This window comes from Pelodiscus sinensis, chromosome 1 (genome assembly GCF_052426305.1).
Source record: "Pelodiscus sinensis isolate ZL-2025 chromosome 1, ASM5242630v1, whole genome shotgun sequence".
Classification (NCBI taxonomy): domain Eukaryota; kingdom Metazoa; phylum Chordata; order Testudines; family Trionychidae; genus Pelodiscus; species Pelodiscus sinensis.
In genome coordinates this window covers 11,791,728-11,805,679 of record NC_143052.1, presented here as the reverse complement: position 1 = coordinate 11,805,679, position 13,952 = coordinate 11,791,728, and the positions used below count along the sequence as shown (strand labels likewise).

General features: G+C 47.5%; 1 protein-coding gene across 2 annotated transcripts in view; it reads right to left on the bottom strand.

Moving 5' to 3' along the window:
• The window catches only part of GATA3 (GATA binding protein 3), a 31,893-nt gene extending 28,629 nt beyond the window's left edge, over positions 1-3,264 (bottom strand). For both annotated transcript variants that reach the window (XM_075926000.2, XM_075926002.2), the window contains exon 1: positions 3,085-3,264. The gene's annotated coding sequence lies outside the window, so the exon portion shown is untranslated. The remainder of the gene's footprint in view (positions 1-3,084) is intronic.
• Between the last annotated feature and the right edge of the window lie 10,688 nt (positions 3,265-13,952).

Here is a 13,952-nt window from a genome sequence, read left to right as displayed (position 1 = left end):
ACACACACACACACACACACACACACACACACACGTACACGTACACGTACACATACGCATCGGGACTGTCTTGGGTAATCGAAGTTACTCGGGAATATGAAACTAATATAATAATGTTATAGCCACCCCCACCAGCCCATCTGTCTAATGCAGCTGGTTAGAGATTTAACACAAATCAGTATTTTGGAAAGATTTCTGGAGGGGAAATAAAATCCGACTGTACGGCAAGATCATTCACCGCCGCTGAAGATATGCCTGCGACCGTATATAGAAAATAAAGCTATCTTATTATTTCCCATCATCACTTAGCTGTAGAAAAAAACTATAAAAAAAAACCCATCCCAACTCTTTCGACTGATATTAATGCAGAGCGTTGAAGAAGTTAATTTATAAGCGATCCCTGTTTAAACCCCGTGTCATTGTCAGGCTACATTTGCCTTGAAAGAAGAGTGAACATTCATGCCTAGTTAGAAATTCCTCTCTTCTTTTTAGTCCCCCTTCCTCTCCACCCCCAAATGAATTCTACGAGTGTGCGGGTCGATCGCTTCTCCATCATCCATCGCTTCGGACAACTGGAGATCCAAAGGTGAATTTAAAGAATTGAAACGAATCTTAAAGGCAGCTAGTAAAGTGACGGGTTTTTAGCTCCGAACGATACTTCATTTACCCTCGGAGCCCCACAAAATGGCTACGACTTGAAAAAATGCTCTTGTCAGCCAGGGGCCCATCACAAAGCAAAACACAATTAAAGACGCACAGAGGTGAGACACCAGGACGGGGAGATACGAATGAATTAGTAGCACCATTGCCTTTTGGGGGTGAAAACGTGATCTTTTTCCTCGGCCGAGAAGAATGTTTTGAATAAAAATGGAAGTGACCAGTCTTTTAATGACCGTCTAATTCTCGCTCCCCTATTCCCCTGCGCTAAATGATGTTTACACTACAAATCAATCTCTCTGTTCCTTCTTGCATATACAGTCTGAGGCATGCGTGTGTGTTTTGGTGTGGCGTACAAAAACCTGCAGATCCCGCACGGCACAGCTGTGCACAGTACATAGCTATGGTACACTTATTCAAATATATACCTATCGATGCAGACACACACCCCGAATGTGTTCATTCCCTGCCCCTCTCCCCCCTGTGGAAACAGAACCCTAAATCTGGTTTAGTTTGTCCTTTGCTAAATGTAAGTAACCCTGGATGACCAGTTAGTTTGGGTAACAGCGATCATTTCTCCGATCTCACAAGGCAGGTCGATTCAGGGGAATCTGACAAAAAACAACAATAGATATTTACACCATGGGTTATGCCCGATATTCCATCGCCTTTCCTGTTCGGTGGGACGCGAGCTTTGAACGTGATTGTCAAAGTGACAACACATTAGCTGCCCTCACACTGAGTCTTTTCCCAGCTAAAATCTTCCAACCAGGACCCGGCGTTTGCCAGATAAACCCGTCTGATCATTACTGTGAAGAGATGTCTAAGGAGCGCTAATTTTCACTCTCCTAAGCGCTGTGTTAGGACATTTGATTTCACTGTCGCCCCCCTGCCTACGGGCCACACAGCTTAACACAGAGAAGAACCACAAGCACCCCCACCGCATCACGCACAAACTAACACAACACACCGCTGACCCACGTTAACACAATCTACCTATGGAACTACACACTAATGCGCAACCTAACATATCCTGGGAACCGAAAGCCCCATGGGAACCGAAAGACACACAAGCTCATACACAGATGACAACACACACTTGACCACAAACTCATACAACACAGAGAGAGAAACTCATCATGTACACTAATAATGCCTAGGCGCTCATAACACACGGATGGAAACAAGATACACATTAATACAACCCCTAATTCACAATACAAGTACAGAGGCATACACCTCGAAATCCTGTACACACATTTCACATTCTCTCGGCCACACACAAATACGGGTGTACAATTTGAAACACACACACACACACACACACACACGCCCCAAATGACAGGAGCCTTACATAAAAGACCCGGGCTACCTAGCTTTACAACTGCCGTCCATAAATAATGAAGAAAACAAGTACATCCAATGATTATTAATTATCCGGTTACAGTAAAACCCATCACCTAATGCTCTCGGCCCTATTTATGAACAAATGAAGGTAAGAGGAGCTGACATTTTTGAACGGTCTCAATTACAGCTAATGCTCATTTCTTAACACTCACATACATTTCCAGGGCACGCAAGTACTAGTTTAAATACCCTATCGGATCTGGCGGGTGGCAAGTTTGGGGGGCGGGGGAGAGGGAGCCCAGACACGTACCAAGATCCTGAAGAAACCTGACTGCAGCTCCCTGACACTTCCAGCCAGACCATGCCCGATTCCTTAGAAACACAGCAGGAGCTGTGTGCGGTCTGATGCATTTGGATCGAGTAGACAGTGCGGGGTTTTTATCCGCGCATACAGACGTGGGACCCGGACAGGTTATGTCTATTTCTGCTCCTGGAACACAGCTATGTGGGTGAGATGAATTGCTACCTAATCCATGCCAATCTGAGAAAGCGAGGCGGCAGAAAAAGAATAACAACCATTGAGGGGAAAGTGTCTACACCGATTCACTGGTCCATTAATGACATTCTGCTGGTCAACCGGCGTACACCTGATGGCTCGCACGTACCTCCCTGATAGAATTGCCTGCACCACAGCCGGCACGGGGGGTACACACGTCTGCTCTCACACGCCTTCCGCAGCCCACTATTGCCCCGTGCAGATGTGCCAGGCCACGCCAGCTGTGAACGCAGCCCCTGTCCCCGGCTACCCTCTAGCCTCCAGAGGCTGTCAACCTCCCCCAGGGCTTTTGGCTCCCATCTTTAGCTCGCCGCCTGACCCAGCTCCCGGGCCGGGGGGTCTTTCCCCAAGGTCACTGGACAGAAAATCCGAATAGCCCCAGCGACAAATAAGAGGCGGGGAAGGGAGGTCGTGTTACATTTCAGCCAAAGTCTGCTGCCCCTTGGAGCGGCGATTCCTTCTCGTTCTCTCCACGTGGGGAAGGGGGAAAGCGAGAGTGAAGAAGAGAGGGTCTATTCACTGACCTGGGCAGCTGCTCTTTATATTTGTCCCCCCTGGATCTGCTGAAGATTTAAAGGCAGACGCGCCAGACTGACTCGGCTGCTGCGGCTGGCATCTCGGGAGCTTCCAGCGAGAAGTAAAACATCCTCTGAACACCCACTCGAATCTCTGACCTCCTCCGACTGGCTCTATAGACAAGCAGAGCTCTTCCGGGTTGGCGCAGGGCAGAGAACGAGGGAGAAATATGATGGGCAGGCCGTTACACACCCATCCTCAAATCACATGGGCTGGGGGGAGGCAGGTATTGGGGCTGGCCCTCGATTAGAACGTGATGTAACCCGTGCCGGGCACCATTCGCCTATAACGCCCGTGGGGATGTGTGGAAGGGTGCAGCCGTGTAAATACCACCGGGGTTCGCTCCGCTCCGATCAAAAGCTTTCGAGGAAAAGCGGTAACAACCTAGCTGAGTTGATTTGGCCGGTTTATTTGGGGGGTTTGTTTGTTTGTTTGAAGGGGGGGTGTTTGTTTTTGAGAGACACTTTAGAGCCAGGCGTCAAACAGCTGGAGAGAAAATAAACAAGCCCAGATCGACAGTGAAAACTGGTGTCACACGCAGGGCTAGAGAGAAAATACAAATCCTGGCACACTTGCTCCTCCATGGAGCTCTGCAGTGAACACACACACACACACACACACACACACACACACCCACACCGAGCTCTATAGAGTCAACTTCCCTCCCCCCCAAGACCCGAAGGGAAAACACCTCCTTTCACACAAACCCAGAGAAAACACCCCCTTTCACACCAACCCCCGGCTCTGCAGAGCACACCCGATCCCTGGCTATCGGCACCTTCCCATGAAAACGGCTCAAAGGGAGAAACAGATTTGCCAAAGGGCTTTCTCCCGGGACGTGAGGTGCACAAGCCGTTGTCCCCATCCGACGGTGAACTTCCTAAAAAGCTCCCGAGGCGGGCAGGAGCCTGTTCAGCTTTTAGAATCGGGCCCTGAGTCCAGCAGATGAAACGTGGAAAGCGGTACAGTGTGCAGGCATCACAGTAAAATACCGTCGCTGGTTCTCAGTACCGTGTGTGCGCTGCTGCATAGACTCTGTTCTTGTGCCGGTGAGTTTGCACAAGAAAAAAAAAAGCCTCTTGATCTTAAATCAGCTATGAAAGGGGGGAAAGCACGTTCTGCATGAATCCTGCCTAGGAAAACACCCCCACTTCTAAACTAATTTTAACCTTCGGACTATGCAGGGCCCGTCACGTGTCTGTCTACACCCTGAGCTTCCCCAAAGATCAGGATTCGAATCGCTTCGATTTCTCCGAACTGGGAAGGATGTGGGGGGAGGAGGAGGATTTACACTGGGCAGTCGGTGCCCAGAGGGGGTGAAAGAAAGACAAAGGGCGAGTCTGCTGGGGCGATCCGGCTGTAACGCCTTTGATCGCCGCCGCGGATTCGGTGCCGTTTAAATCGAGACCGAAGCGAAGTGAGGTCCCAATTGGGCTCGAGAAGGGTCGGTTTTGGGTCGCTCCCATCCCACGCACAAGCCGGGGGGGGGGGACACCCAAAATACAATCAAGCCACCGATTTCTGCTCTCTGTACAACTATACACCCGATCTCTCCCCTTTGCAGGAGCGGAGGGGAGGGAGATGCTATTCTCTCACCCAGAAATGTGTGCAGAAGAGAGTTAAACCTCCGCGCCAGGCGATGTTAAGTGTACTTGGGGGAGGATCGTTGTGCAGGGGCATTTCGCAACCCGAATGCAGGGCAGACGCGTGAAATACGCGATCTTCCAGCCTTGCGGCCGCTGACAAAAACACAAACCAGTTCGATTTTACACATACACCCCGATTTATACTTCACTTGTTTTGTTTTATCCCCCCCCCCCCAGCTGAAACGACGCTTAGTAAATCAAGCTTTCAATTGATCATTAATAAAAAAAAGACTCCTTGCTGGGGGGGGGGGCATTTTTTTTTCCTGCTGACGCTGGTCGTTTGCTATCTCGCTTTCTAAAGTGACTCTTTGTAAGGAGAAACACAGTAACACGATCGCTCCCCCAACTCGATCTTCAGAGAGCCCATTCAGCGAAGGCAATAAATTGAAGACAATTAGGACGGCGGAGGGGGAGCCGCGTCTCAATTAAATACAAATAAAAACAGGCCAGCGATACCTTTGGCGGTTTTAATTCGGAGCCTTTAGAAACCGGAGGGAGAGCAGGTAGATTTAACGCCGAAAAAGTGGGCTGGCTGCTCCTGATCCAACACCACAAGACTTGCAGAGGTTTTGCTTTTTAAGGGCTTGTATTAAGCCGACAGGAAGAGTCGAGACTAAATTCTTGAATAAATAATAAATAAATAATAATAATAATAAAGAGGGAATCGGGAACGCATTGTGAAAAGAATGAACGATTGGAGGGTTCGCCATTGTTCACCCGTAGAATGATGTGCTGCAGTGTGGTTAAGTGATATTGTTGTGGGATAAATGGTTGTAAATTCGACAATTAAAGCCGGTGGCTTGAAAAACTCAATCCCAAAAAAGTCTGCTTGGAAATATGTCGGCAGAATAAACAGGAGGCTGTAGTGTGGATCGAGCCAGGACTGCGGATATTGCGAGGGAGGGGAGGGGGATTAAGCTTCATTGGATCTAGCTGGATCCAACTAGAATTTGCGAAATTGACAAGCTACACACCTTCTCTTTTGTTTCAATAGCCACCCTGCATCTTCTGCAGCCAGGAGTGGTAGGTGGACACACACACACACACACACACACAAGTGTCTTCGTCTTAACCCCACACCGTGAAGTTCATGTCCAGCTATTCTGGCTGGCGGTCCAAAGGTTAAACATCACTAATGAGGCTTTAAATAGCACCCAGGTTTTATCATAGACATCTCCGTGGCTCCAGATTATGTCCAAAAAATACATGGGAGCATATTTAGATAGCAAAGGGTGGGGTTTTTTGTTATTGTTGTTGTTGTTTTTGCATGTGAATTGTGTTGCCAAAATATGCCAATGTTCAAGTGATTCAAAACTTGGTCTGTGTGCGATAGAGGAAAACCCACACATTTTCAATTTCCATCCATCGAAATAAAGGACCCAAATAACCAGAATCTCTCTAGGATCCAGCTAAACACAGATCTGCAGCCGGTTCCTCCATAAATACAGGCTATATGGCTTTGTTATTGATAGCCATTCCGCCCTAAGGAATGGGGTGATTAGCAAAGCGCAGGAATGTTTTATTCTCTATCATTCAACCTCGTTCTCTCTCTCTCTCTCAAATTGATCTTCCTCGCTCGCCCGCCTGCCCCCTCACAATCAATAACAACCCCACTGAAAGAAATACCCTCATCGGATATTTACAGAAATAATCATTAGTATCTTTGCTTTCCAAGCTGGGGTATCCAAGCCAGCTCCTGCGGCAGAGATTCTGTGCTCTGTGTGCGCAGACCTTATTTCCCATTAAAACGATTTCCATTAGCTTTTCCTTTATACATTCATATGGACCGCCTAATGACAAGGTGTAAAAGATAGGGAGGGTGTAGGAGTGAGGTAAACCTTGGAACTGAACCTTTAAATTCTTCTCCCCCCCCCATCTCTGCACCCCGAATCAAGGAGTTGGGAGGTAAAGTCAGAGATAGAGATTCCCTGATTGCAAATTCCCATCAATTATAGACAGGATGCAAAAAAATGATATAAAATATATAAAGCACGTGGAAGTGCAGAGTTTTAATTAAATCTCACTGCGGCTGTAACAACATGGAAGTGATTTTTCATTCGGAGCTTGCCGCTTGCTTGTGTTTTATAGCGTTTTCTTGCCTCTGACTTTATTTTAAAATATTAGACGAGGTGCAGAATTATAAATGACTCTTTCCTTATCTGTGCTGCTCACATATCCAGGATCAGAGGAGCTGATTAAGAAAGAAGTCAGAGGCAACGTTGGATTCATAATGATTCGGAATAATGAATCCTTATCTCTGCTTTCCAGATTATCAGCCTTTCAGCTCCCAATGTTTTGTTACATGGGATAATTTATTGCATCTAATACATCACAATGAATCTGATGGCAGAAAGCGATGGGCAATGTTGTGAAAAGGGGGCTTTTTTATCCTGGGGGCAGTGCAACTGCCTTTTTTAACAGTTTTTAATTGGCAAAATATAAGGTAGATCTGATAAAGAAGAAGGGTGTACGCTGCGCTTTAATTAGTGTGTCAATTTCAGGCTGAAATTAACAAAATCGACCTCAAACTAGGGTTTGCTTATTTTCTCATAAGCAGCGAGATCCTAATTTTACATGATTTATTTTTTATGAAAAAAGGAGATAATTAATCATAGACATTGAATAAAGCACGGAGCCAAGTTAAGATAACACGGAATTTGCATCTTTTTTTTAAAAAAAAAAAGAGGGATCCTCCAATAATATTAAATTCTCTCTCCCGCCCCGTTTCTAAACAAACACACACATTAAAAAATCGATTAGACATTTCTGTTATCAATCGCCTTGCTTGTAAAAAAAAAAGCAGAAAGAAAGAAAGAAAAGGGGAAAGCATTTATAATAAAGTGGAGAAACACCTCCGGTTGCTTTGTATGCAAATGAACATTCAATTGTTTGTTTCTTATCGCAGAAATTGGGGGGAGGGGGAGAAATGTTCACCTGAAATTATTTCTCTGTGTGGGTGCGTGTTTCAGAAGAGGGCAGGATCTGATGATATTTCGCTACAGCTGAATGTGTTCGTTTTAATCCTTTAAAGAAATAGCCAAATATCTGTCTCTTCCCCATCCATATTGATCCGATGGGTTTCAGAGAGGCTTTTCTGCCGTCTTGATTTAATTTGGCTTTGTTCTAGCTAAAGCACCGTTCAAGCTATTCTCAATGGAGCACCTATATAACGTTGCTCTGCTAGACTTGACGTTTAGATGATCATTTGTTCTTAATTGGATGGATCGGATCAGAGAATAGGGTGTCTACAATGTACCCGCGTGCATAGCCATTTTAACAGGAGGTGTGTGTTTCTCTAGACGATCTTCCCTGATAATCTTTTTGCACCTGTGGAAAATTTACATGTATATTAGTTGTCCTATTTAGACACCGCAGCTACTTTGGTGCTCAACATTATACCTTAGTTAGTACATATATGTACTGGCCCATCAAAAGAAGGTCGTGACTTATCAAGGGAAGGACGAGTGTGAACGGGACCAATTCAGTCAGACCAACCCCCAGAAGTTGATGGGGAGGTGTGAATACCAAGGGAGGGGAAATTGCCTTTGTAGTGAGGTAACCAGTCTAAATCCTTATTCAGTCCTAATTTGCTATGATATGCTAGTACATCCATACAAACAATGAGGAGTCCAGCGGCACGTAACCGATTTATTTGGGCACAAGCTGTGCGATTTCCACTCCATGCATCTAAGTGGGTTGTTTTTGTTTGTTTGTTTGTTTGATCGACGATTGATTTACCCAAATACATCTGTTAGTCTATAAGGTGCCTCAGGAGTCCTCGTTGTTTTTGCAGCTTCAGACTAAAACTCTTAAGTGTTATCTATCTGCAAAGGTACAGACTGACTTAAGGGAAGTTTACCTTAAGTTTAACTTAAGTTTACCTGCGTTGCTCCGACCCATTCATGTGTCTCATTGGAAGCCTTGTCTAAACATTCACCAGGTAGAATATTGTCCTTTATCCAGGGAAACGCTTCTAAACCAGGTTGAATGATAACTCGCCCCCCTCTTCCCATGCCACCCCGTAAGGGAAATGATCGTCTTGCTTTGCTGGATTTATATGGACAGGGTGCTCTCTCGACACAGCGAAAATGCAGCTGTTAAACACACCCGCATTGTTTTCTATCCGGTGCTTTTCCCGGCTCCGTCCCAACGGGAATTTCTGCCTGGTGCATTTCATGCAACGATTTATTCTCCAGGATCAATCGTATCAATAATTGCTGATGATTGGAGATGAAATATCAACCGGTTCTGCCCTAGATAACTAGTGGAGTTTATTGGACCCCGTCCCACCCCTAGATGCACATTCAATTTCCCAGCGTTATCTCCGCACTTAAACTCGCTTTCCCCGTCGCTGTGCCAAGAATAATTTGCATAATATTTGCAGCTGTAATTAGCTGATGAACATCTCCCAGCTCCCCTCCCCCCTTTTGTTTTCCTTTGCATTTGGTCTTCCACTGGTGCCACATTTGATCTTTACTAGTACAGCATCCCGACAGAAGGTTTTATATCTTATCGGCGGCGCAGGAAAGTCTCACAAAGGGGGGGCGAGGGGGGAGAGGGAGGATGCTGGCGGGCGGGGGGGGGGGGGGAGAGGGGTGAGGGGATAGAAGGCAGCTTTTAACTCCTCGTCGTTTCCAAAGGCGGCTTTGGCAGCATGACTCTAGTTCCGGAGCCACTGTGGAATCCGATCCGCTTCAGAGCCGATTGGACTGGATCCGGTTAGAAACCAGCTGCCTTTGTGCATCCGCTGGCAGGAGGAGGGAATCGGGGCCGTTGGAGAGGGATACAATCTCCCCTGGATCTACAGGATCCTTTCCCCCTGCAGATGCAGCCCAGGGAGAGCCTGCAAGCAGCACCCCGAACCATCAGTGTAGGGGGGGGAGAGACACAAATAAACACCTCCAATCGCCCTTTATTTGTGCCCCTCCTCCGGATTTGGTGGCTGGGGCCAAGCTCCCCAAGGCAGCTCGGCGCAAAGTTTGGGAGCAGGTGGGGGGCCAAATCGCCCCGAATCGCCCCCACACGGGGGGAGGGGCTCACGCTGCAGGGTGACACCTGACAGCCCCCCAACAATGCAGCCTCCTCCCCCTGGGTGACCTGCCCAGACGAGGGCCAGGGAGAGCGCACGCTTGGAAAGCTGCCTGCCGGGGAGGGGGCCGGGGGTTGGGGCTGCGATTAGCCGGCAGGGCTATTAAAGCGCCTAATGAATGAGTGACTGTGGGCCGCTGGCAGGGGCCGGGAGCCCGGCTGGGGAGAGGAGGCAGCGAGACTCGCTTTTCCTGCCAATCGGGGGGAACAAATAGCGAACATTTAGCGTTTACACCCCGCCTGGCGACGCGCTGGCGCTCCGCGGCCGCCTGAGCCGGGCGGAGAGGTCCGGGGAGCCTTTGGAGAGGCCGAGTTTCCAGCTATCAGGTTCTCCTCATCTCGCTCCCCCTGGCCGCGGGCTTCGGTTTCAGGCTGGCCTTGTCCCGGGGCCGCTCTACCGCTGCGCGCTCCTAAATGAGTGTCAAGGAGGCAGGGATCAGATAGCAGAGGGGTCAAGGCGATTGGGTTCGCCGGGCGCTGGGCTGGTGGCTTTAAACTTGGGTGGGACCCAGCCAGGCGGGTGGGGGGGGGGGAGGAAGAGAAAGGAGAGACCCCAGGAAAAGGGGCAGACAAGGGGGGGGAGCTTAACTCAGGCCTGGCTCAGACAAGCCCCCCTTCTTGGCTGCGAGCTGTGAGAGCGCATGGGTAACCCCCCTCCCCATGGGTGACCCCCCTCCCCGGCCCTGCACCCTGCTCCCAGCTGGCCAAATGCTGGACTTGGGGTGGGGTGGAGCTGCAGGGGGGTGTCATTTGTGTGCACACGGTTCCCTAGCGTTGGGTGACTGTGTAGGATGTGGGCCATGTGTTACACAGATGTGCACACACATGGTGGGGGTGAGATAGGTGTGCAGAGGCCTGCTGTGGTGTGTTTTATAGGTGTGAGTAATGAAGACACAGCTGTGTTCTATAGAAGTGCATAGGCCCCGTGGGTGTGTGTTCGGGGAGAGAGGGGGATATAGAGGCATGTGTGTAATAGGAGTGTGGTAGGTGTGTGTATATATGTGTAGTGTGTGTTCTAAGGTGCATATATTATATAGGTGTGTTTACGTATGTGAGGTGTGTATGGTGTGTGTTATGGGCGGTGTGGTTGCTATACGGGCTGTGCACTTTATAGAGGTGGGTGTGCTCTACAGGAGTGTGTGTGTGTTGTATGGGGCGTGCAGGTGATATAAAGGCATGTGTGTGTTATATAGGAGTGTGTACAATGGGTGTGAAAGAGGTCTATGTGCCGACTGAAGCGATAAGTGTGTGTAGGGAGTGGTTTTGTGGGGCAGGGGTGTTTGTACAGGTATAACATGTGTCAGTAGGACATGTGTATGGGGCAGAGAATTATGTACAGCTTTATAACATGTGAGCGTGTAGGGAGGTTGTGCTGTGTGAGGGGGGCTTTCAGGTGGAGGAGAGGGATGGGAAGAGATGCTTAGGTACAGTTTACAAGGGTGTACGGTTGTGAGTGTGTGTGTAGGGGACAGGCATATGAGAGGAGTGTCTATTGTCTGTATGGGTGTGTGGGAGAGAGGTGAACCTGGGTGTGCGGGGGGTCTGCTGATGGAGTGAGTGTCTGTGTGTGTGAACATGTGGCAACTGCTGAGGTGTGGGAGGGGGATGTGTCTGTATTTGGGCCATGCGCAGGGATGAGTGTAGGCTGGGCTGCGAGTAGCTAGGCTGCATGCAGTCTGTAAGCTGGGTGTGCACAGGGGGTGAGCACAGTGTGAGTTTTGTGATGTGTGCGTAGGGGTTGAGTGCAGGCTGTGAACTCTCTCTTCGCATTTCTGTTTTGAGTTGGTACTTCGGAGATGGGAACTTTCTGGTTTCCCATGTGGCAAGTCAAGGGAGTCAACAGGCGTGTTTGCATCAACCTCCCGTCACGTGGACAGGGGAAAAACTCCCTTTAAGATACGTCGACTCCAGCTATATAATTAACATAGCTGGAGTTGAGTATCTTAAGTCGACCTTCTCCTTCAGTGTAGACCAGGCCCAAGAGATTTTTATACATATTTGTATTGTTTTAAAAAATTTTCGTAAGCCGCTTCGAATATTTCAAATAGAGGGGCGGGGTTAAACATATTTTAAATAAAATAAATAAGTAAATAAATATCACTGCACTGGCAGACAGGATACTGGGCTAGATGGACCTTTGGTCTGACCCACGATGGCCGTTCGTAAGAATTTGCTCCTGGTTCTGCAAGTGCAAGTTGCTATAGAGGCTACATTCCTTATATTGGGCTTCTGTGGGTCCTGCACATAAATGACTTCCATTCATGTTTCCTACTGTACTTACAAAAGGGAATTAATGTGTTTGTGATGCCATGAGCACTTGACAATTCCCCAATAAAGGGGAGCTTGCACATTGGGTGCAGCAGAAAGTGGGAAAGAGAATAGCAAGGAAGAGAGAGAGAGAGAGTGGAGAGAGAAATATTTGAGGAATTAATAATAATTTCTGATCCTTTTCCTTTTGCACTATGTTATTCTAACAAGAAACATACCTTGTACAATGTACTCTCTAGCAGCGTATGTATGCATATTTGAGTGCTTATATCTACACCTATGCATATATATAGGCATGCAAAAGTGTCTGCATTTATATGTCGGGGGTAAGAATAAGGTCTGAGGTATGTGTGTTGGGTATGAGTGTACAAGGAGCAAAATTGTGAGGTATGTGTGTATTGCGCACGTGTGTGTGAATTTAACTGATGTGTGTGTGCGCGCACATCTAGGTGGTGTGTTCACATTTCTGTGTATCCATCTAAAGCTACATATATATTACATAGATATATTTGTGTGTGCCTCCACTAAGGTTGTGTTTCCGTAGAAATTCTCAAATAGAGCAGTGTAATTTCTCCGCTGCTTTTGATTGACATGCTGTCCCTGGGATCATGTGTTAATCCCTTCTTCACTCAAGCCTTTTCATAACTCATTTCTCTCTGCTAGATGGAGACTCTGATGGTTACCGAGGCAACGATGATAGCACTAAGCCATTTCCCTCTCTGCAAGGAGACCATTATTCCGCATGCATAGGCCATTTGCAACAAAGGTCGCCACAAAGTCATCCACAACCCAGCACACGTTTATTAAACTTTTATTCTTTTCCTCCACCCCCCCCCCCCAACAGAGAAACTAGCTGGCACGTGTACACTCAGAGCGAGGGAGGGGGTAAATGATTGTACTAGAGCTAATAATAACTGTAGCAGATATGATTGGACCCGCAATGCAATATCATACAAATCAGCAGCTTACCTGTACCACAGAGATCATGTTTAGATGGGTAGGTTCTGCATCAATGATTGCTGTTTGTCTTTTGTTCTCCTATCAAATCACAACTTTTATAGCTGTGGTAGAAAACACACACGCACACACCGGGGAGAGCGAGGATGTGAATGTTTAATAGAAAGCCACACGGCCATTCAAACCACTGTTGATCGGTGTGTTAAGTATCTTCCTCTACATGCATTGGATATAGAGTGCAGAAAGAGCTCTAGCTAGCTCTGTCTAACATCTTTCCTCCAACATGTTTTAATTAAATACAAATTCCACCCCGCATCCATACCTGTGCTCCCTGGAGCTGGATATACATAACTAGGGATGATCCTTCTCTCCATATTACTAATTGCATAAGTGTTAAAGTCTGCCCTGGTTGCATGTTAATACAGTACTCAAGAGAGGCCTACTGGGTACTGATGGACTTCAGTTTTGTCCAGCAAGGCATTCAGGTATTTCCATTTTCCATACAATGTCAAACTATTCTCTTCATTTGCTTGCTAGCTCTTTGCTGCCTTCCAATTTGACTTAGAGAGACACTAATTAGCTCGTGTATAGTTCCTTTCATCTGTAGATCTCAACACACTTCATAAAGGCAAGTTACAATTATTAGTCTTGGTTCCCAGATGAGGAAACAGCAGGACAGAGAATTACCGAAATTTTAGGGCCAGGAAAAGACTGTAGCACTTTGCGACGAGGAGTCCTGTGGCACCTTATAGACTAACTGAAGTGTAGGAGCATAAGCTTTCGTGGGCAAAGACCCACTTCGTCAGATGCATGCATCTGACGAAGTGGGTCTTTGCCCACGAAAGCTTATGCTCCTA